Source organism: Corvus moneduloides, chromosome 4 (assembly GCF_009650955.1).
Source record: "Corvus moneduloides isolate bCorMon1 chromosome 4, bCorMon1.pri, whole genome shotgun sequence".
Lineage (NCBI taxonomy): Eukaryota > Metazoa > Chordata > Aves > Passeriformes > Corvidae > Corvus > Corvus moneduloides.
The window spans coordinates 45,485,600-45,509,249 of NC_045479.1; the positions used below are offsets into that span (position 1 = coordinate 45,485,600).

At 40.3% G+C, this 23,650-nt stretch overlaps 1 protein-coding gene across 1 annotated transcript in view; it reads left to right on the forward strand.

Moving 5' to 3' along the window:
- Window positions 1-23,434: 23,434 nt before the first annotated feature.
- The window catches only part of PRICKLE1 (prickle planar cell polarity protein 1), a 66,540-nt gene continuing 66,324 nt past the window's right edge, over window positions 23,435-23,650 (forward strand). Inside the window, exon 1 of the mRNA XM_032105286.1 lies at window positions 23,435-23,642. The gene's annotated coding sequence lies outside the window, so the exon portion shown is untranslated. The remainder of the gene's footprint in view (window positions 23,643-23,650) is intronic.

A 23,650-nucleotide genomic window follows, 5' to 3' on the forward strand; every position in this document is an offset into this window, starting at 1 on the left:
GGGAGCTCACCATCCTTACATCTTTAACTCTTTTTGGATCCAAGCCAGAATTGACTAGTTTAATGTGTCACCATAACAACAGCTGAGCACTTCAGTTTAAGTATATTTTCTCTACTCTTTTGTTCAAAGAACCAGTAGCTGAGCCATAGATTTCACACTCTTATTCTGAAACAGGCTCAAGCAGACCAAGACAACCATTTTCAACTGTTTGTCCTTGACACACAGTAGACCACAGGCCAAATGTTTCCTGGGTCCCAAGGAGTAAAGCCATTGAAAAACAAACTTTAAATGCATTATTATTGTTGTGTGATCAGAAGAAATTCACACTTCTGACCAAATGTTGGTAGCTTTTGATTTAGTTACCATTTTTTAAATATTTCATTTCCATTCCTAGCAAATCTTGAATCAACATAAATAAATATATCTAAGCAACAGATTTCACATATCCATACTTTCAGGGAGTTTTTTTTTTTTAGTGAGCACACCCACATAGATTCAGATGAGCTTTAAAATCCTGGTTCCTTTACACACAATTCCTTTACTGGAATCAAATACTGGAAAATGTTTGATAACAAAAACTTTACCTAGAATAGCTCATAGTAGTTAAAGTAACAGACATGTTTCATCTCTGAAAAGAAGATGTAGCAGGATTCTTAGTTTTAGAAATATTAAAATAAAATTTATCTCTTTAATAACCAAGATTTTGTCATCAATGAAAAATATGACAATAATCATAAACTTCCATAACAGATTTCCTATGGAACCCTCTTTGCTTTACTCACCTGTTGGGGCTGCAGACAGCAGGCACTGAGACACATGTGGAGACCAAGCTTCTACTTGCTTCTGCAGCTCAGGTATTGCACTACACAAATAATGTTGGAACATTGTGAAGAAAAAAAATCTCAAATATACATGATGCAATACAATTTGGAAGAGGTTTCCAGCTTTGTCAGATATAAACATCAGGATTAATTTAATGAAGGAGGCAGTTCTGCCATAGCCATAGTGATATGCACACGTGAATAGCTACACGTGTCAGAAGGCTGGGATGAAAGACAAAACATTGGCCAATATCAAACAAAAGGAAATGTGTATCATGCCCTTGTTTTTCACACCACTCCTTTTGAGTAGCTGCAAAACATGAATATTTTTTCATTTTCATGTTAGAGATGTCCCTGGTGGTATAAAAAGCCAGACTATTATCCTGAGTGCTGGAATCTGAAAGCATTGCTGATGCCTTTGGAAGCTCATTTACACCAGTTACATCCGGTGTAGCTTTCAGTCAGTGAACTTCGTAAAGATGCTCTCTAGCACACTGTGAATGGATAAGATGTACACCAGCTCAAAACAAATCCTTCTGTGGTCTTTCAACAGATGGGACTGCAGCTGCGCACCTGTAGGAAAGATGATGTACAGATGTCTTCAAAGACTCAAACAAAGTAAGAGCATTAAGGAAAAAAAAGTCCTGTGAATTCAGGAAACTATATTTGCATCACTACCGTCACCAGAGCACTGCCAAAGTCAGACTAATTTGTCATCTAGAAAGCCACAAAAGCTAGATCTGTCAAATAAATGTGAACCTCCACCGGCCCTTATCCTTTTTCATGGCTAGAAATAGCATTTGCTAAGTAGTTGAGAAAATTAATTAATTAAAAAGTAATAAAGCAGCTTTCAACATCATAGCAGTGTTGTATCCCAAAACTATGTGGATTTAGGATTTATTTACACATATAGGGATCATTCACTGCCATTTTTCAAGGTTAAGACACAAATTTTTAAACAACACACAGTAACATATGTATTCACAAGCATTTTCTCAGACAGATAAATATGCCCAAGTCTTGATTTTGAAAGAGCAAATGGATCTCTAGAGTATGTTATGCAATTTTGAGGGTAAACTTAAACTCACTTTCAATATCAATGTTACCTTGTGCCTACACTGCTCAGACACAGGTCTCTTGTTGTGCCAGTAACAATCATTTAATCTCCACACTTTGATATGATTACCTACTGACTCATTGAGAAGAAAGCTCACAAGTTATTATTCTGAAAAGTATATATTTATTGGCAAGTCAGTAAAAAATATTTCATCTCAAATGAGGTTCTCTTGTAAATTAGTTGAAAATATAGGACAAGCTCGTCTGGCTGAGGCGGAGATTAGATCATCAGGAACATATTGAAGTGTGCTCTAGACATCTTTAGAAATGCTGGCAAGATTTCCATGGAGTTAATAGATTCTTATCTTCTCCATTACTAAACAGGATGAACCAATGCAAGGAAAAGAAATCCAATTTCAAAATAGGATGCTCCAGATATTATTTTCTAACAATCTAACTACAAATTCCTGCTCTGCATCTTATTGCCTATTCATAAAATAGTTTCCCTCACTGCACAGGATGTTGCAAGGCTGTCCACACTAAGCAGTGTGATTGACTTGGTAGTACAATAATGGAGTCATCCAAAGTCCTACAATAAAAAACAAAAAGAAGATGAAGTCTGTGAACTCCATTCTTCCTTGAGAAGGAGAAAGTTCTTAAGGAAGGATTGCTATTATCTGGGAACAGAGGGGAAAACACTGTTTTTGAGGGGAAAAATACATGGCTTGCTTGAGCTGTGTATGCACTGTTTGCCTTCAGTGTGCCAAGGACCACTCACTACTCAATGCCCTCAGGCCATGGTCCATATTATTCATCAGAACAGCCATAAATCACAACCCCAGACTAAACACCTTACACAGCTGCTGAAAGACAAATTCAGCATCTTGTATGTTATTGCTGATGTTTGTGATGTTGTTAGTATGCAGAGAAGCACAAGGCGTAATAGGGACATTTTTCCTATTATGCCCTATTCCCACGACCTTCTTCACATTTTCTTTGAATCCCAGGAATGCCTTTCTTTCATTATGGAAAATATATGCTTAATTTAAGGCTCAAAACTGAAATGTTGCTTACAGTAATGCTTTCTTGAGTCTTATTAACTTATGAACTCTTGGTGGGTTGCCCAGCACTCAGAGCAGCTTTTCTATTATTTTCCACATTTTCAAAGTGTTTGTCTCAAAGGCCTGAGGGTTTTGTATAATTTTCAGTGAGGGAAACTCTCAAGAATAATTTTCTAATGTTAGTCATGTCAGCTATAACTGCATTCTCTCTTTATTCTAAGCTTAGTGGTCCCAGTACACTTAACACAGAAGGGAAGCATTACTCCAATTCTAGACAAGTGATGTACAGGTTACCTGGATGTGTAATTCCTTCTAGCAGACTTGGAAATCAGAAGAGGGCCTCATCCACACAGTGTGAATCTATACCCAAAACTGTTTCTATTTCAATGACTCAAGATATTACACAAAGGTCACAGCAGACTCCAGGTAAACTACAAGGCACTGCAAAGAGTACAACACGAGCTTTTGCTTACAATAGCCCCTATCATTCCCACATACACTAGATCTGCATCCATGAAAAGTATGTATAAATCCAAAGTATGTATAAATACAAATAATGGTCTCTAGCTAGCAGCATTCACAGCTGAAGATGAATCATGGACGATATGGATTATTCAGGTGTGCATGCTTGGACAGTGACAGACCTTCCTTCTTTTCCTATAAAGCCCATTTGTATAAGCAGTCCTTTTTGCCCCTGAACTACATGAAGCCAGAGCTGCAAAGAAAACACATTGCTGATGGAATGTGAAAGGCTTAGAGTAGCATACCTTACAGACTCTCACCTCTACTTCAGCATGTATTGGACAATATATTAGGTGATTAAAAGCCACATATTTCCTGAACCATGCATGGCAAAATTCATTTAATAACAGTCTCTGACAGGTGGAAAGAGTCACAAGCTTCCCCTGATGCCTGAAGAAGCAGCTTCAGTGTCAGTCAGAGATGCAGGAGCATCAGAAAGCCCCCTTGCCTTGGTGCAGATGAGGTAGGACCACCATGCACACGGCCAAGCTACACAAAGGTCTGTGCTCAGATTCAGCTCCTGCTCGCACCCAGAGCTAGCAGCCAGTGTATATTTTGCCACTCTATTTTGACTCACCCATTTCTGGAAAACTTGAGAGCAGGATAGCAGATTTTAATTCTTTCCATTATTTATCCTTTTCCCTGCTGGAAGCAAAGCCCTTTTTTGTCAGCATTTTCAGATGCCTTGCATGGCTACTGATCCAGTAACTTCAACCCACAGCAGAACATAATGATGCCAGCAGTCCTGAACATTTATTGCCTCAACAGGACACTAAAAATGAAACATGACAAACCAGCAGCCCTCCTTTCAGCAAACAAATGTCCCACATTTTCTTCACAGGGATCAGAGCATCTTGTCCTCCAGCCTCTGCTTCTTAAAGAAAAAAACTACTTACAGCTATAAGCTCCAGAGATCTGCTTGACTAGAAGTGGTCCTTAAGAGCAACCTGGAGTGGACCTAAGTCCACAATATGATTGCTGTATGCTGCTATGTGAGATAAAGTCACAGTGACCTTCTAATGCAACTTTAAGACTAAGGGCAAATTTGTGTTAGCAATAATCACTGTGGGCATGGATCTGCAAAGAGCAGCCAGGCTTGCTGCCTTATACATACACAAAATAGACACAGACACATGCTTGAGAGGAGTCCAGAAAGAAAAAATGGTATCATGTCTTGTTCAGTCTTTTCCTGTGGAGCAGGGAGTGTGGGGATTAATCAATATGTCTGCAGCGGGGCTGACGAGAAGACCTCGGCTCCCGCAGAAGAGGGAGAGAACCAGCCAGAGTGTGCAGCCCTGTGCTGGGGCAGCCGCATGCCACTGTCCTGTGCTGCCCTGGAAACCTGCACAAGAAAATCCAGAGGTGTCATCCCATGGGCCTTCCTTGTGTACCAGGCGATTTGCTGATGGAAGGAGGAGTTGAGATTTGTTGTTCCTGGCTTTTCCCCAGGCTGAGCCTCCTGCACAATACTCAAAAGCAACACAACACCAAATCAGTCCTCTCAGCTCTGACACTACCAGATTGGGTAAACTTAAGTCTCAGGTTGAGATCTGCAGTTTACAGTCAGCTCTTTTAGTACGTGCTGGGTGATTTTATGCTATGTGTATTGTTTTGTAACTCACTATGTATCCCACTTCCCACTGCAGCTTCAAAGAAACATACTTCTTATTTAAAAGTCATTCATTCATCAGGGCTACAGGCAACCTTAAGTGACCCCAAAGGCAGAGACAGATAACAAAGACAAGACCTAGCCTTGCGCATGCTAATGCTGAGTTTTGCTGAGAATTTTGTCAGAGCTGGGATAAGAGGAACTGGCTGCAAAGAATTTCTGGAAGCACAACTCTCTCAGAAAATGAAACCTATTGAACTTTTCCTAATTAGCAATCAGGCTCCTTTCATTTATCTGAATTACAAACATGAGCAAGAGAGGGAGGGAAAAATCCGCACTGATGCTTTACATCAATTAATTCCAACAGAACGTCAGAGTTTTTGTATTATTAAACCTGCCATATAATTATACCTCTTGCAGTTGTTTGTTAGATATGTAAAGTTATCCCTTTTTTTCCTGCATCACTTGTTTCATTTCTTTCAAAATTTTATCTGTCACGAAATAGTTCTTTCCTTTCTTTTTTTAATCTCACAGTTCTTTGGTTCTTATCAGCCATATTTCATTGCTAGGGTTGATCTAACATCAGCAGTAACGCAGGACCAGACTGCTCTCCTTACTCACAATAGCCAAAAGTTGAATGAACCTCTGCTGACTTCAGTGTAACCCCTTGTGTGAGTATCTGTTCACCAGTGGAAGAGCTTCATAACCTGGTATGTGCTGCTTTGTTGGTCACTGGCCCACTGACACTTCTGAGTTCAGACGACTTTCAAAAACATAGTGGCTTGTTTTTATTCTGTCATTGATTTAAATCTTGACAGTCTTGTAAATAAGCACAGGTAAAATAAAAGTATTCCTGTTAGCCCCATTTTATGGATTAGAAAAGGTGGACAGAGGGATGATGCACCACATATAAGCCTTGCTTTATAGGTATTTTAGAAATAAGATGGAAAGTGACTGCAGCACTCAGTACTGTGGCCGTAAGACAGATTGTCAGGAGACTACTGTCTGCAGCTCCTGGGTTCATGCCTTCTGAGGCCAGGATGAAATCCAGACCTAAGTTGTTCCTATCTATTATTTGTGTATTTATAGGGTGTCAGTTGCTGAAGTACTGAAATGCCAGACTAGCCCAAGGCCACAGACTCAGCATCCAACTGCAATTCGGATCTCAGGAATTCCTCTGTCCCATTCCCATGCTCTGTTGCCTTCTCTGTGCCACATAAAAATAAAAATAAAGTTCAGGCCACCTTTATCTCCAGGACTGTTTGATTTCATACAATATATACAAGAACACCATCACTGCAGCCAGAAGATATTTACTCATTTTGGCCACATTTATATAGGAATTTTATGATGCAAAAGAGCAGTGCTGAAATCACATAAATTAGGAGATTTATTTCAGGATTGTGATAATAAGCCAATGGCATTCCTCTTGCTTGGAGTGAACATAAAGGAGTAAGAGAAACAGTGGTGATAGAAAATAGATGTTAACATTCTGCTGTATCTCCTGTGTGCTCAGAAAAGTTCTTGTTTGTTGTCTTAATTCACTCTCACGTTCCTTTTTGTCCTGTTCAAGACCAAAAAAAAATGCAACTTGGGGAAACAGTGAGGCAGTACAAGAAAGGAACAGCTGCTTTCTTAAAAATCTTTTGTTGCCCTAATTTATTATCTTTTTCTAGTAATAAAAATCATGTTGTGAGCAGGGCAGGTGACCTGTTATACAAGTCTTGCAAACTACAGGGCCTTGGGTACCTCAAATCTAAATCTGCTGAGGGAACTAGAGAAGTTAACTCCTTTATTCTCCTCTTGCCTAAACCAAGTTAAATCAAAGACAACAGAACAGGGCTCACCTAATGGAACATATCTGACTGTATCTGAGTTAGTTATCCATCTTCTCTTTACTGTTAACAGAAAGAAACAGGCAACTCAACTAAGGAAGGCCAGATAAACCTTACTCTATTTCTTTCTCTTCAGTAGTTACGTGGGGAGTTTGTTGGCCACCTTAAACATGGCTATCTGTACTAAAGTCCTATGGAACAAATCCCAGATTGAGTCACCACAGTTTAATCAGCTTTATCCTTACAGTTTCTGGATGATGAACAGTTTAACACAAGGCATGAACTGTATAACCCTTTATTTCATCTGCTTGAAATAAATATTGCAGCTTATCCTTTCCCTGTTCTCTCTGAATAATTCAAACCTAAGGGCCCAACTCAGTAGGTGCCACTGAACTACAACTTCTCTTTAATGAGTGAGAAACAAGTGCCAAAGACTTGAGCTCACAGAGCGTCTCTGCCCTCCTGTCTTTTAACTTCTCTCCATATTCTTCTCTCACCTAAGCTCTCATCACCATCTACAGCTTTTAGCAGCTGGTGGCCATGATAAAGCAAGTCAGCTGCTGAATTCTTCAGATAGCTTCTGACAGTCAATTTGGATCAACAGTCTACAGGAAGAGTGCTTTTCTGAAAGCCACACTCACTTTATATACCAGTGAAAATGGCTGATTTTCAAATATGTCAAACGGCTCAGGATTAAGTGTACTGGAAAGTATGAATTTAATTTCCTCTGTTTAAGAATTAGGAGAGAAGCTTGTTTTTAAATTTCCCAGTTGCAAAATAGTAATTTCATTTTATTTCAGGGTTGTTTTCTGTGAGGTGGGGAGGCTGGTACCACGTACAGCATTAATTTAAACATGCTAAAGCACACAGAGTTTTAAGCAAGCAAGTAGCCCCAATGAAGTAAAGAAATTAATATTGCACACTGTCCTTCAGTAGTCAAGACTTGAAAGTCTGAAAAAATCATTTCTATTTTTGTCCCCACAGGAAAAGCAGTAGAAAAACATTTATTTTTTTAAAACCTCTTCATGCAGTAACTAATGGCTTGACTTTGGACTGTGGCATTGTCTTGATAAGCGTTCTTTTCAAGATACTGCTTAGTTTACTCCTGACCAGGGAGAAAGTGAGCAAGTGAGAAAGATTGACACGGGGTTGTGTTTGAGGCCAGATTACCCAGAGGCAGAAAGTGGTGGGCAGCCTTCCTTGGGACCCTGTTCCAGTGACATAGTATGTCTTTTCATTAGAGAAAAACTGCTTTCAAAGGCATCATAGCAATTCCTGAAGGACGCTCTGACATTCAATATGGGACAGAGAGTTACTGTTTAACACTGAAATACTGTTTATTAGATAAACATTACATTTAAGTAGCAAGAAAACACATGAAACCATTGCAAAAGTTAATGTATTTTCTTTGCTGCAGCTTTGTCCTTCATGTTATTTTTCTTGAAGACAGAGTTTAATATTGAAGAAAAAGTTCAAAAAGCACCAGTAATGTAAACCAAAATTTGCTTGCTCAGTAATACTGTCTATTCTCCAAACTGTTCCATCACTGTTCTCAATGTTTACTCCTGAATAATAATTTTCTTTTTCACAACTCAAGGATCTTCTCAGTGGTGCAGGAAGGAAGTAAAAACTTCTGTGTGTGTGACAACAATCTTCTGCCATAGCAATGTGTGTCATCTTCCATGCAACCTTTCGGGCTAAATTCTGCTCTTAATTATACTTGATTCATGCTGTTGGCTTGCATACTTTTACAGAAATTTAAGAGAGAGATTTCTTGCATGACTGCTATGAGTACAGCTCTGCTCCTATGCTAATCTTACTTCACTGGTCTCAACCAAGTTGCTCCAGATTTATATTAGTTTACCAGAGATCAAGTTCAAGCATGAAAATCATCAGGAAATTATAGACCTTTATTCAAAATAAAAATATCTTTTCTCATTAATCGGGAAAGGCTATGGAAAAAGTAAAGAAGTGACTTTACGTTTTGTTGATATGTGAGAACATTTGTCCAAGTATTAAATCCCTCTTTAAAGAAAAATAACGTGCTAAAGCTTTAAAAAGAGTCCAAACAGAGGATTAATTGAGGAGATTGATCTCAGTTCTCCCCACCCTAGTTTAATAGGCCTTTTCTCAACTGGATTTTGGGGAGTTTGGTCTTTTAGACCACTTATTCTTAACAGCAGTAAGGAAGAAATCTGGGAATTGATTTATTGTGAGGATTTTCCATTGTACTCAATGGATATTCTGTGCTGCCTTGTTTCTTGCTTTTTGTGTGGTTTTCATTCTGGTTTTGGTTTGGGGTCTCTTTTTGCCTTCTTTCTAGCTAATATGAATCTGTTAGGGTTTATACTTTGCATCTACTAGTATGATATATCTTCCTCTGACTTTGAACATAAAAGACCTGGAGCCTGTATTAAAAAAATGAACATTTCATGCTGGTATTGTACTGCAACATATAGCTCTTATTTTCAGGTTGCTTGGAACTGAGAACTTGCTGATATACTACTGTGCTTTAGAACTGCTGTGTTAGCTGAGGAGCATAAAGTTAGGTCAAACCAGAGAACAAAAAATCTCCCGTAACAAATGTAGCATTTGACCAAAGACCAAACCCTGGTTTGGTTTTGGGTCATAGAGGTGCAAGCCCCTCATCAATCAAGTTCTTTTTTTGAACTGATTTTATTCCAGGACATTAACTCTTAAGAGCCCCAGGAGCCAAAACAGAGAGGAAATTACTCCTTTTAACAGAGGATGCTCTTGTAACTGCAGCACCACGACACACCGACAAAGGCAGCTGTGTCTGTGTTCCAGGAGCTAGAGTTCAGGGCAGCTCTGCTCAGGGACCTGCATTGACTCGTGGTCGTATTACGGGTGGGGACACGCACTCGGAGGAAGCTATTTCTCCTTGTTGCTCTAACCTCCTGCTGCTGGAATCTGGCACAGAGCAGTCTGATCCAGCTTTACTGCAGCTCTGCTAGCAGATTTGGGCTGCTCCGCATGCACCGGTGTAAGTTGGAGCAGTCAGACACGCCAGGCCAGACCCTTGGCTGCATTCACAGACCACACACCAGCAGGCTTAGCCTTACATCAGCTAGTAACAGCTCGAGCTGCTCAGAAACCAGGAGGTGAGTGCTCCTGGATTTTTAACAGCATAGCTTTTAATTGTGAAAATTTTCTTCCAGGTTTATTTAAGCCACAAGAGATCAGAATGGCCAGCAGGGGATCAGCTCCCCAGAACAGTATTCAAGGCCAGGTTGGATGGGGTTTTGAGCAACCTGGCCTAGTGGGTGCTGTGTCTGCTCACGGCAGCAGGGTTGGAACTAGATGATCTTTAAGATCCTTTCCAACCCAAACCATTCTGTGATTCTATGAAGAGTATCCCAGGCATGCCTCTTTCTCTTTAGGAACAGATATGCCCATACTAAGGCCAGAAATTGCTGACTCTGTGATGCAAAGCACATGATCTGGCCCCTGTACTACATTTCCTGTCAAAGCTGTACCTAGAATTTATGAAACTCTGGCGATTTTTTTTTCCTCTCTGTTCTGTTTTCGATCAGGCTGAGAATACATCTGAGCATTCTGAGATTTTTAATATTGTCTTTTTCTGGATAAACAGATGTAATGTTTTATTATTTTCCCACACTTCAGGCTTTCCAAAATGTACTTCTCTTATAAGTATAAATGTAGGAAGAGGAGAGAAAATGGGTAATTATATCTCCTATGCGTTCTCATCAAAGCTGTGTGTTGGAAGAGAGAGAGAAACTGAGAAAAAAATGAGAATAAAATTTATTGCAGACATTTCTCAGCTGAATGTCTTCCAACTAAGCTTCCTCTCCCAAACTTTGTGATTTTGAGGATGGTGTATGATACATCTTATATACAAGGATTTAAATGTGGGGGGTTTTGCAATGCAAGAAAATAATGTTTCCAGTCAACTCAAACACCAGGGGGGAAAAGTGTGTTACAGTGATATCTCCCAGAACTACATCTGCGTTGTGATTATATAGAGATTTTTAAATGCCTGGCCTGTCTAAAGAAACCAGCTGTAAAAAAAAAACACCCAACCCTATTACTACAGGAACCTGAAGGAAAGCACAATTAATGGATGTTCTCACTTGCTCTCCAAACACTATAGCATGTGCTTCTTTCCCCAGGACATGTATTAGTGATCTCAAAGGAGCATTTGCCTGTCGCATTACACCCTGGAGCTTTGAATCAGTATTTGCCAACTCCTGTCAACCTCAAGCACTTAAACGTTGTGACTCCTACCCTAGGCCAATGTATGATGATCTCCCGAATACGTGGAGGCTTTTTTCTGACTCTCATTTTTCATTAGAAAGTTTCGATCTTATTTTTAGATCATATTTTTCCTCACCAGATATCCATCTAGTGTTTACAGCACTGACAGATCCAAAATATTGAGAATACTGAGAAGTACTTTTGGAAGTTCTTTACAAGACTCCCACTTGAGAGCCACAGCTGTAGTCAGCTCACTGTGGTTTTGTTTGGGCGTTATGTGTCCTTCACTTCCACACAAATTCAGGAACATTCATCCCCACATCTACAACTTAACTTTCCAAGCATCTCAACCCAGAGAGCTAAAGCAGGCACACACTCTCCAGTTATAGATCAGTTCAGCCCCCAGACTCACATCTGTTTCTTGACCTAGCATCACCCCTGCTCTTTTTGCAGCACTGGAGGCTCCACATCTCATGGGGTCAGTCTAGGGAGGCTTTAGCCCCTTTTCATCCTCCTTGTCCTGAAGAGGGAAATGTCTTCTTCTGAGACAGCAAGATGAGGAGGGAGTGGGCAGCAAGGCCCACAGTCCTACTGAACTGCTGGGTCCTTTCCTGACACCCTCTTTTCCTTCTCTCCTGGGGGATTAATTTGGAGTTCTCCTTCTTCCATATTCCTACAGAAAATGTTGCCTGCTCATGCACAAGTGGGAAGGAGTTCTGCTGGCTGTCCCCAGCAGCCCTGCTGTCTTCCCTGTGGCTGCTGGGGACACGGCAGAGGCAGCTACGTGAGGACTGCAAAGCATGCAAGGACTGCAACCTGTCACCCACCCGCCTGGGACCTCAGTGTTTCCTGCACATGCTCTTAATACCGAGTCCTAAAATGGGATGGTGCTATTTCTTTCCTCCTGTCCCTTGAGAGTCCCAGTCAGGCTGATTATATTCAACCACACTTGCAGGAGAGATGAGATTTTGTGTCTAAAGCTGCTTTCCAGTGACTTCTTTTATTTCTTCAACTAGAAATTTCTTGGGACCCCATTTCATAAAATATCCAGTTTATCACATTTCATATTACTTTTAGTGACCAAACTGTACTTAAACAGGCAGCTATCAGTTACGCTCACAGATCAACACTCCAGCAGGAAAATTGGCTAATCAATCACTCACACAAGAGGCAAGCTTTAGGTTTGGCCTCAGTTTCTGAGGCAGATTTTTGCAGTTCTTAGTATAAATTGTCATTATACTACTCAGTTACACCAGCTATTGGAGTTACCACAGTACTAGTGAGAAAATGAGGCATATGCATATAGGCATAAAGCATGCATCAAATTCCTTTAATGAAAACTGTACAGAATGACATGGGTGTTATAAGAAACCACAGGGTTCATGCGAAAGAGTTTAGGTTTGAAGTGAATGTTGGCTTTGGGTTTGAAGTAAACATCGTGTTAGACTTTTCACATTTTCCAATGCACCCTCCTCCTCTACATCTATTTTATAGTGATCTATTTGCTTTCTGAAACTACAGTAGTGCATAGGTAAGAAAGAAGAATGGTTAGCTGTTTATGAGTATAAATTCTGCCTAGTCAATGTGATGAAGCACAATGAATGCTTCCACACAACAGTATCTCTAAGACTAGGTTCAACCTACCAAGTGAGACTGAAGAGGAAATAGCTGCAGAAGAGTGTTGTTGCATCCCAAATCCTTATACTTTAGTATCTGGGATGTTATGAAGAACATGTAGGCAGGGAAGGTTCCCACAAGATTTAGAGCAAAGAATATGGAAAATATGAAATCAGGTTGAAACACTTGGCAGAATTAGGAAACCTAGCAATCTAGAGACAGCTGCCTGGAAAATGGCAGGGAGAGAAAATGGTGAAGCAGGTTTTCTATGAAATATGAGTAATGGTTATGAAGCTTGCTACTGCTGAATTGAGTAGCAATACGACAAGATAGGATGCTGCTGAGAAACTCAGTAGGCTCTGGTTGCTCTTTTTATGTTGGAGGTTATTCCTTACATATTTTCTTCAATCATATTGTCCTAGGGACCAGATTAGCAGCCTTACATCTTTCATTACTACTATACTTGTCAAAGAAATTGTACTTAAGTTATTTACAGATTTTCATCTTTGGAACTCCTCTTAAAGGACCACTCTATGACTTGGATCTTGCATGCACAACATGAAGACTTGCACACATCTAAGAGTTTCAGGGGGAGAGTCATGGAGAGCAGAGCTCTCTGCCATGTTGATATATAATAGGGAATTAGTCGAAGGAATTGAGTGAAGTGCAACACCTCCAACAATATCCACAATGGGACTGATTCTGATGATTGTGTCAAGATTTATCTTCACTGTTTGATATTGCCCTTCTTGAATGTATTTACTAGCTCAGTACCTCACCCTCCAACACACCTTCTGCAAGCCTGCTGCATTGAAGAAGTATGGTTTTGCACACTCATAGTAACTCAGCCCCTCAAAGATACAAGCTCAACTTTTTCCATTTGAATTGGGAGGGGAGGCAGGTATAGAAAGCAATGCCAGCAATTTCTAGCAGTGAAGAGAGTAGTATAGTCTCTACTAGATTCTGTTTTCCAGGCAAAATTCTGCTTTCTGAGTAAAAGAGCCACTTTTCACTGACCTCAGCAGAAGTCATGGGTGAGTATTTGAGGGCAGAGTTTGTCCCCTTGATATTTTTATGAATCAAGGAGGGAGAAACTAGTTGTTCCAGGATTTCCAGGTCCAACTAGTGCACCAAACATACCCATTACTTCATATACATTTTGTACACATTCACCCTCACAGTATCCTGCACCTCGTATTTCACTTTCGTTTGTGAAATGAAATAAAACAAAACAGAACCAAAATAAAGGAGGATGTTTCTCTTGCATTACGTTTCTGTGAATAATAAATCAGACTCTAAAGACGCCATAAATTTTGCTTATAGGAGTCAGATTGGTAAAAATCTTTGTGGTTGATAAAACCTTTTGTGGACACAGTGTTGCACCCCTCATTTTTGAATGCTCTCTTCCTGAAGAGGAACCTGTTAAACAAACGCCCTGGCCCCCAACAAGGGAATAAGGGAGGCAAAAGCCCTTCCTTCACTGCTGCTGTCAAAGCTGTATCACCACCCAAGAACCCTGTGTCCTATTTCTCCAGTATGGTTTTCAAGTCATTCTTCTGCAAGGTAGGAGACATTCATTTTAGCCCTTAAGCTGTGAATGGAAGAGAAACAAGGTAGTCAAGCCTCAGGTTAGTGTTCTGGTGACCAGACTGATGTATGAAAGATAGGAATCACACTCTCCACCAACAGCTATGTGAATCTGAGCTTGAACTTCTTGCAACTGGCATGCACTCCCTTGATTTTCCAAACCAGGACCACCTTTTAGGAAGTACCAATGGAGGTACAAATTTTCAAGAGACTGCTCTCCTCACTTTCATGGTATTGTCTGCTGTGTCTTTGACCAAGTCTTAACTTCAAAAGTATACACACTAGAAAAGAAAATACTTTCACTTAATGAAGGTCATTTCTTGTCTCTTTTCCCCTCTCTTAAAATCTGTTTTCATTTTGTGTGTGTATTAGCTGCTTTTGATAAATCCTGAGCTAGGGGTCAGTGAGATTTTGCCATGGTTTGACATAGATTTGACAAGCACTCACTAATCCTGACAGATTTCCCACTGATTACATTTCAAGATACAGTTTTGCCACTGGATCAAAGAATAGGGACTTCGTAAGGTATCTTTGTGGGTGAGCAAATTTCTCAGATTAGTACACTGAGAAGAATGAAAGAGATCTGAGCTAACAGGCACAAGAAAATACTGCTTCCTAAGTATGAAGGAAATGTGCTGACAGATTTTACAAAAGATTTTTATTCTGTCTTTTTTGTACCAAATTTTAAGTACATTGGCTCAAGTGCTTTCATTTGATGCAATTAAACAATGTACAGAATAAAATCATGCTGTATTACAGAGAATCTCAAAACAATCCTTTGGGTTCAAACTGAAAGAGGGGAAATTTAGGTTGGATACATGCAAGAACTTCTTTACAGTGAGACTGGTGAGGCACAGGTTGCTCAGAGAGATTGTGGATGCCCCATCCCATAAGCGTTCAAGGCCAGGTTAGATGGGGCACTGAGCAACCGGGTCTAGTGGGACATGTCCCTGCCCATGGTAGGGGGAGTGGGACTGGATTCCTTCCAACCCAAACCATGCTATGATTCTATAATCTGAAGAGTACTGTCAGTCCTGAGTAATTTTCTTCCCAATTAGCATGAACTGGCCAAGTAATTCAGTGTGAGCTTGCCAAATCCTGCTTTGCTGTCTCCTTTGTTTTGACTTTCTGGAGTTTCCATTATATCACACTTTACTATGTAAAAGGCAAGCAAAGAAATATAAGGCATATTTATATCTGCTAGATCAGGTGGCTTGACATATTTTCACATCAACCTTGACAGATAGATAGGCAGAGCCTGAGAAAATGACACCTCCAAATGAACAAGGATGTCTTTTTATATCCAGTACCTCAGCTTACTTAATTGTTGACACCTCAGAAAGGCAACTAATATACAATGAACGTCCTTACAGGACGGAGAATGAAAAAGTACAAAAATTTGGCAACACTCCCCTCTGACTGGATCTAGACAGAGACTTAGTGTTAAAGGGAGCTGTCACGGCTATAGCAAATTGTGCTGTGACACTCCATGGAAGAGGAGAAACCTGAACCACAGATTGATGCTTAATTATCAAAAACTGTGGGAAAAAAAACAACAAGCATTCAAATTCTGCAAACATTTCTGATTTTCAGAAATGCTGCCCACTCATTACGCTCTTTCCCTTCGGCTGGATTTCTGGCTCTTAACCATCTCCAAAGTGCATCCTTTGATTAATTTACTTGCAGCTTTTATGTTTCTGTGAACTCCCATGTTGCCAAGTTTTAGAACTCAAATATTTTCCAAAAATGCATTTCAAAGTAATTTCAAATTGCTAAAGGAAGCAGAATCCTAAATTTGTCAATATACACATTAGCAAGATGGTGTCTTCAATCAGTAAGTAAATAGAAATAATGTAATACTGCCTGATACATGGGAATACAAATGATTTGAATAAAGAACATTAACTACTGAAAACAAGGTATGCATTTAAAACACAAAAAGCAGATTTTTTTGCATGCTTTCACTAATATAAATCTGAGGATTTTTTATTTTGTTTGAGGTCTATTTTTTCACACTTATTTTTGAAAGTAACTTTCAACAAATTTTGAAAATAATTAATTTGTTGATTCTTAAAGACACAATAAAATGCATTTCGTCCAACACAGAGGAGAGAGAAAAGAAATAGTTCTGATGACATTACCATTTCTGCATCACTGCACAGGTCTAGCTAAAATGCTATTTAAATTTGATTGAATTCTGTTTATCTTTTTCATTTTCCAAACCAATGGCCATTTAGGCAATGGAATACATTTGTCCATATGAATGTATGTTACCTGCAAACTCTGCATTTAGGGCTCTGAACTGGTTGTTATAATGCATGTTGTTGAGGCAAAAAGAGCTTAAAAACTGTAAGGCAGCTCATATCTAAATCATTGTCCTAATCATAACTGAAAGTGTATTCCCAGTATACAAATTTCAAATCTACCTAAATATTTGTGCTCTGTGTATTACTGCATTCATAGTATCAGCATCAAAACAATGTGAGGTTATTATTTGAAACTAATAGCTGCATTCAGTTACATAGCTTGAATAATGATTACTTCCAGAGAACAGTTCATCTCTGGTGTTAAAAAATCCCCTAACTTTATCAATCCTTCTGAAGTATTTCTCTTTTAATTTGACAAAGAAACATAATCTGGTACATTAGTGACCTTCCAGTTTACTTCTTTGGGTGGAAGACAATTTCATTCCTTTCACTTTTAGCACGACGGTCAAAAAATGCTGAATACTTGAAGAAAGTATTGAAATATGCTGGGGACTGCTGTCAAGATCAGACTTCACTTCTACCTGAGTCTGGCTGACTCACAAGTTACTTCATTATCAGTGGTTATGGTTAAGACTAATGCTGAGGTTTTTATTGTTTCTTAGAGAATCTTTTTTTAGGTATGGTACATGACTGAGGACAGAAGGGTACTTTCCATTGATTTAAATGTCCAGCAAGTCAGGTCCTTTATTCATGGAAATAACAAATCAATTAATAAATTTAAAAATCCATAAGACTTGTAAAACTAAATTCTTACAGCAATGCAAATCCATGTTCATTTTTGGCACTTAGTATGAAAAACACAAATTAGGCTAAAGATAAATTTAGCACAGGAATTAGTTTAATTTGTTTTTAAGAATGTGCTTTATGTTTTGTAACTGTTGCATTGCTCACATAATAATGTGAGGAGGAGACTAAAATCTATAATAATAACAGCATGCTTGCATTAGACAGAGTAGTGCATGGGGAAAATAGAAAATATTTCGGGCATCACATGTCATCTCTGTCCCCACACATGAATAGGCTCTTTCAGATTACACTTTTGTACAATCGTTACTCAGTGCCTCAATCAGGCTACTCACATTTTAATTTCAATTTGATTTAATTGCAAGAATTGTAATTCCAAAAGAAATTATCAGTACAGAATCCAGTAGTGTTTTATCTTAATTATAGCTTATTCTTCATGTCATCTATTCTTTTCTAAGAATGATGAATAATTGATTACAAGATTTGCCACAATTATTTGATGAAAAATCAATGGCATTCAATCAATTTGTTGAGCGATTGTACGTTGCAATTTACATTTAAGTAAAAGATTAAGATCTCTGCATAGTTAAATAATGAAATATGTTTAAATAATGTTAAAACCGTAACACAGTGAAACAAAAGCTAATCAAGTTAGGGTTCAGATTTACACTTTTACCATTATAGGGAAGGAAAAGGACAAATAGTGTGGCACATTATCCTTAACTTCTAACACCCTGGCTTCCCAAAGTGCCATTTTTAAGCAAATTGAATTTACTAAGCACAAAAGATACTTAAAATAATTAGAGTTATTTATCCAAAATAATATTTATTGCCTTCTCTGAAGGGGTTTTGGTTTTTTTCTGTGTAGCACTTACAAAACTGGATCAATCTTAAGAATCAAATGTCTTACTGGATGGGGGATCAGACATGTGCTCTCAAAGATATTTCATCTCTCAAAGAGGGGACAAGAGAAGGTTGTTCAACCTGGGTGTCTCCTGTTCAAACATAAACACCTCCATGCAATGAAACAGCCACACACTCTTGGGGAAGACGCTGTGAAAAATCATTGTAGTCTCATACAGGTAGGATACTGGTGGGACTGGGAAATAGATATGCAAAAAACCACTGAGTTCCTGAGTATTCTTTTGGAACTAGAGAAATGCAAGGAATTCTGCCATTGTATCTTGAATGCAACCAGATTCATCTGAGACCACTCAGAAGGCAGAGTACAATCATACATGGCTGGAATAGTTACAGAAATGTTGGGATGTTTTCCAAGAGCTGCTCCAAACGCCACTGCACCTCACAGGACTGACTCCAGTTCTGGCAGAACAGAGCACAAGGCACTGCAGCAGATCTTGGAAACAGGACTGGCATTACTTATATCTATTGTAAACTAAATGCTGCTTTTTTCATCTCAGTCAAATTGCCCATTTTATCCCAGCCCACAGGAAATAACTAGGCTAGAAGAATAGCCTGTTCCAGTGGAATAGTCTGTGATCAAAGGCAGGGCATGACACCTTTGTATAAGGATAACAGTTTATCCCAGGAAGGACATAAAGAGTTAAACATCCAGGGAAGGTGCCTGTAAAAGAAATCCATAAGAAACATTTTTTTAGCCGGCCATGCAAGGATTCAGCTGACTTTTAAACAGAGATTAGGCAGGACCATACAGCTGAAAAAGTTATGGAGCCATAGGATAAGCCAAACCAAACAAAACAGACAAAAATCAGCAGGAAGGATCTTAGACAAAAATGAAGGACTATTGCAAAAATAAATCAAAAAAGGAGATACAGTAAACTGGAACAATACTTGAACTGGAAAGCCTGAGAAGTCATTCCCTCTCCAAAACACAAGCATGCACTCCAGCTTTGTCCTGACCCTGTGGCAGGATGCAAATCCCTCTCTCCTTGCATGCAACACCCAGGTTTCATGGGAAAAGAAATCAAATCTGGAGACTGTGATGGGACTCATAGCACTCCTCAGTCTATCCCTGCTTTGACTCACCAGTGACCAGGTTTCCAATTACCCTGCAAAACCATACAGCACCCAGAGAAGGTTTGGTGTAGATTTTTAGGTTCATGCAGATACAGAAGACGGAAGTGGTACACCTTCCAAGGTCAAGAGGAAAACAATCCTCTTAATGACAGTTTGAAAACTCATTCTTAGACTGGTTTTTTTTTTTTTAATCAAATTCTATACGACTGATAAAGAACATATCGCTGCGTACAAGCCAAAGAAAAGACTTGGGTTTATAAGATCGACATTTGAAAGCTTATGCCTAATTGCTTTGGCCAGTCCCCATTACTTGACTCCAGTAAAAATGTCCCAAAAACACCAAAACACCTAACACAGAGTTTTAACAAGCTGATGTTGTTAATATTAATAATTGATGTGCTTCCATACAGGTCTTTGTCTGAAAAACTCCAGTGCTGCATAAAGATTAACTAGGCCTTATACGACCCATGTGGTGTAAGACAGTTTTATTCTCTGCGTGCCAACAGGGAAACTGAGGCATTCCCAGTGCTGCTTAGAGGCACGTATAGGAAAACAATGCCATTGTATACATCATGGGGTCCCTTCCTGAAAAAAGACTAAGTAATAAAAACAGAAAGCAAAAATCCAGTGTACATCATTATAGAAAGCAAGCAACAGAAATTAAAGCACTGCTTCTCTCCCAAAATCCCCAAATGAGGCTGGTCTATGCTTCACACCTCAGAAAAAAGCTAAACCAAAACAAAACAGTACAATCAGACCTTGCACAAAATTCAAATCTTGCCCCCAATCTAACAAAAAATTTGTTCTAATACACAGTAAACCCATCACACACATCTGTGCAGTGGCCTAAAGTCAGGGTAAAGACTGCTATGTTTCACTCAAAACTCTCCATCTCCGGGCATGGCCTTTTTCTATTCCCCATACTTAGAGCACTTTAGTAAATAGACAACATAGTCAGACCTGGGTCATCTGTACTGGCTGATTCCAACAGCTCTGGATCACAGGATCAGGGTTGGAAGGCCCCTGCGAGGGCCGTCTGCTCCAGCCATCTCTTCCAGGCCAGCCTCAAAGCTACATCAGTGCTAGATTACATGTTTGTTACACAAGGAGCTACTCTTGCTTGCTTACCTGCAGCTGCAGCTGCAACTCTGTATGTACAGTTTCCATATGTAAACATGGGATACCTTAAAGATAATAAGAAATATTTAAAGTATTCACTGGAAGAGGTAGGATTGAAAAAGAAGGTCCAATGGATTGCTCTAGGCATTTCCTTCCAGGGTACCTGTATGAATCTGTACAGAGACTTTCCTCTTATTTCAAAATCACAGAAAAACTTCTTATACTTCACATTTTTAAATTTTAACCTCCTGTACAGTGGGCCGAAAATTGCATTCCTCGCATGAACTTAATGATAACTGTCAGAAATAGTTTCTACAGAAAAATTCTAAATATAGACATTTTTAGAAAACATTTTTCATAAAATGGGCAACAGTCTCATGGAATTTGGGGATTGTTCTATGTTACAGTACCAAAAGTGGGACTCAAGCCCCTTTTAAACTTACTCACCAGCAGTTTATATTTTTTCTTGCATAGATATTTTTGAAATATTTAACAGAAGTTTAAGATATACAAATAGATATTGTAATTCTAGGCCTTTTTCACGTGTAAGCTTTCCTTATACCCTCTTGCAACCTACTCCAGTGGCAGACAAGATCCCATCCTCAAATTATCCACACTTCAAGTGAATGAAAAATGCATGCAATTAAAACCTGTGAACAGAACCTGAGGATAGAATGCAACAAAAACACAGGACAGCCAAGTAGTTCCCACAGAAAGTGAAAAAAAAAATGATGTCAATATTATTGTCCCTTCCTCAGTAATTGCATTTTCAGGTTGTAATTTTTTCTCTTTCCTGCTGTTTGCAGTAGGTGTGTTTTCTCTTGGACACAAACAAAGTCCTGTAGGTCCAAAGAGAAAACTGTCTGTACTGTTTCAGGATTACAGTTGGTAACTTGGACATGCCTTATTTCTGTCCATGTTGTGAAAAACAAAGCAGGTTATAACACTTTAAAACCAGCCATGCTGGATTTGCATTGCAGACACGGCTGTAGAATGGGTAAATTACATCACTGTAGCAAACTTCCCAGGCTACCCATATGGTTAAGTAGAAACTAGGAGTTTATAGCTTAATTAGAGGCACTTGTAAGTGAGGATCAGATAAACAGATATACAACTTGAAAGAGTGCATTGGCCATAAATTCTTTCATTCCAGATTCAGATCTGCTAATATATGACTTCAAACACCTTTGACAAGGTTATTTAAAAGCCAAGCAATCTTATTTCCTATGTCTTTGGAACATGAAGTGGGAAAAAGTAAATGACAGAAATCATGCAGTGCTGCCAGCAGAGCCTAAACGTATTTAGATCTTTGTGATAAGTGATACAGAAATGCTTGAATAGGTGGCAGGGAAGAACACAAGACAAGGGACAAACAGCTCCAAGGCAGCAGATGGCCCCTTTGCCATCTTTGCCACCCTTTTCTTCTCATTCCCTTTACAATTAATTTTACAATATTATTATATAATTTTTTAATTTTATATTTTACAATATATTTAATTTTTTTCACACTCCTGCTTCATCCTCTGTGGTTTTTCTTAAATTAGAGGAGACATACAAATTCATTCTGACAGAGAGAGTGGGAAAGGCTGACTCTTCTGAGGTTTCCCCTGTCTGTACAAGCATCTATTCTTTTTTTCTGAAAACTTCAGTGATTCAATTTGGAAATATTTATTTTCAGACTTGGTTAATATTTAAAAGGAATTGAAAAATTAACACTTAAAAATTGAAAAATTAAGGTTTAAAAGAGCACCCAGGGTTTGAACAGCAGTTGAAACTTATAAGGTGATAAGTAGTTCTAACACTCCTGACTGTAGCAAATTTGCAGCCTACAGTTGTAGTCTGAAGTTATTTCCTGTGTTATGGTTTTTTTAGACGGAGAAAAGATGATTTTGACCAGATTGGAATACAGATAAACTTGTTCTGCTAACAGAGGAAAACCAAATGTGCTTCAGAACACTAAGGGAAAATTGTCATTTCCTCATGTAATTCCTTGTTTAGAGAATCAAGAGAGACACTGCCAGAGACACAGCTTTATATAAAACAACTTCTGAGGCTCCAAACACACTTGTTTCACCAAGCGGGGAGAGTTTGTGACTGCCTAGAAGTCACTCTGGCAAAATTATTCTCACCTTCCAATTTGCAACTATAGAAAAAATATAACATTGGGTTAAATGCCATGTTACTCATCCTTTGATGTTTCCAGAGAGGGTTTAACTACACTGAGACCACTAGAGAACCAGGAGCTCAATCCCCGTTGCTTAAAGAGTGTTAGGTGAGAGCAACAGACTCCAGCAGCTGAAATAGATACCAGAAGTGCCGATAACGACATAAGGAAAGGGATTTATCCGTGTGCCTGGCTGCTTCAGTGTCCCTTTAATGCCTATCGCCTTCGTTTTGCAGTCTCTTTCGTGTTGAGACCGAGACTGCTTTGCTTCGGGGAGCGCCCACCCCCGCCCACCCCGGAGGGCGAGGGCCCCGCACCGCCTTCTCTCCAGCAGTGCCCGGGTGCCAGCCACGGCTGTGCGCAGCCCACCGGGAACACCGTGGGCCGCAGACACAGCCGGAACGAGGTCCACCGCATCCCTCTGCACAGATCAGCCGGACAAGTTTTTAATTAACTTTCCCCCTCCCGCTCCCACGGTGAAAGCTGGCGGCTTCAGAGTTCCGTCTGACGGAGGGGAAGGCAGCGAGGAACCCGCCCGTCCCCCGGCCGCTCCCCGGCCTCCCCACAGGGCGCTCGCACCGCGCTCCCCACACGTCTCCCCGTGCCCCGAGCTCCTCCCAGCCGCGCCCCCCGCGCGCCGCGGGCGGCCCCGCCCCTCGCACCGCCCCCGCCCCCCCGCGCGCCGCCGGCCGCCCCGGCCCCACGGCGATTGGCGGGCGCGGCGGGCCGCAGCCAATGGGCGCGGCGGAGCGCGGCCGGCGCCGTCCCGGGCACGGGGCGGCTGAGCCCCATTAGGGCGGGGAGCGCGGCGGGGCTCGGGCAGTCGCGGCGGGGCGGCCGAGGAGGTTCCGGGCGGTCCCCCCGCGGCGCTGCCGGAGATGCGCGTCTTCCGCCGGCGCTGACTCCGTGGGACAGAGCCGGGTACCCGCCTCCCCCGTCGTCTGTGTGACGGATCACACCGCCTCCGGGGAATACGTTGCCGTGGTCCGGCCGCGCTGCGGGGAGGGTAAGTGG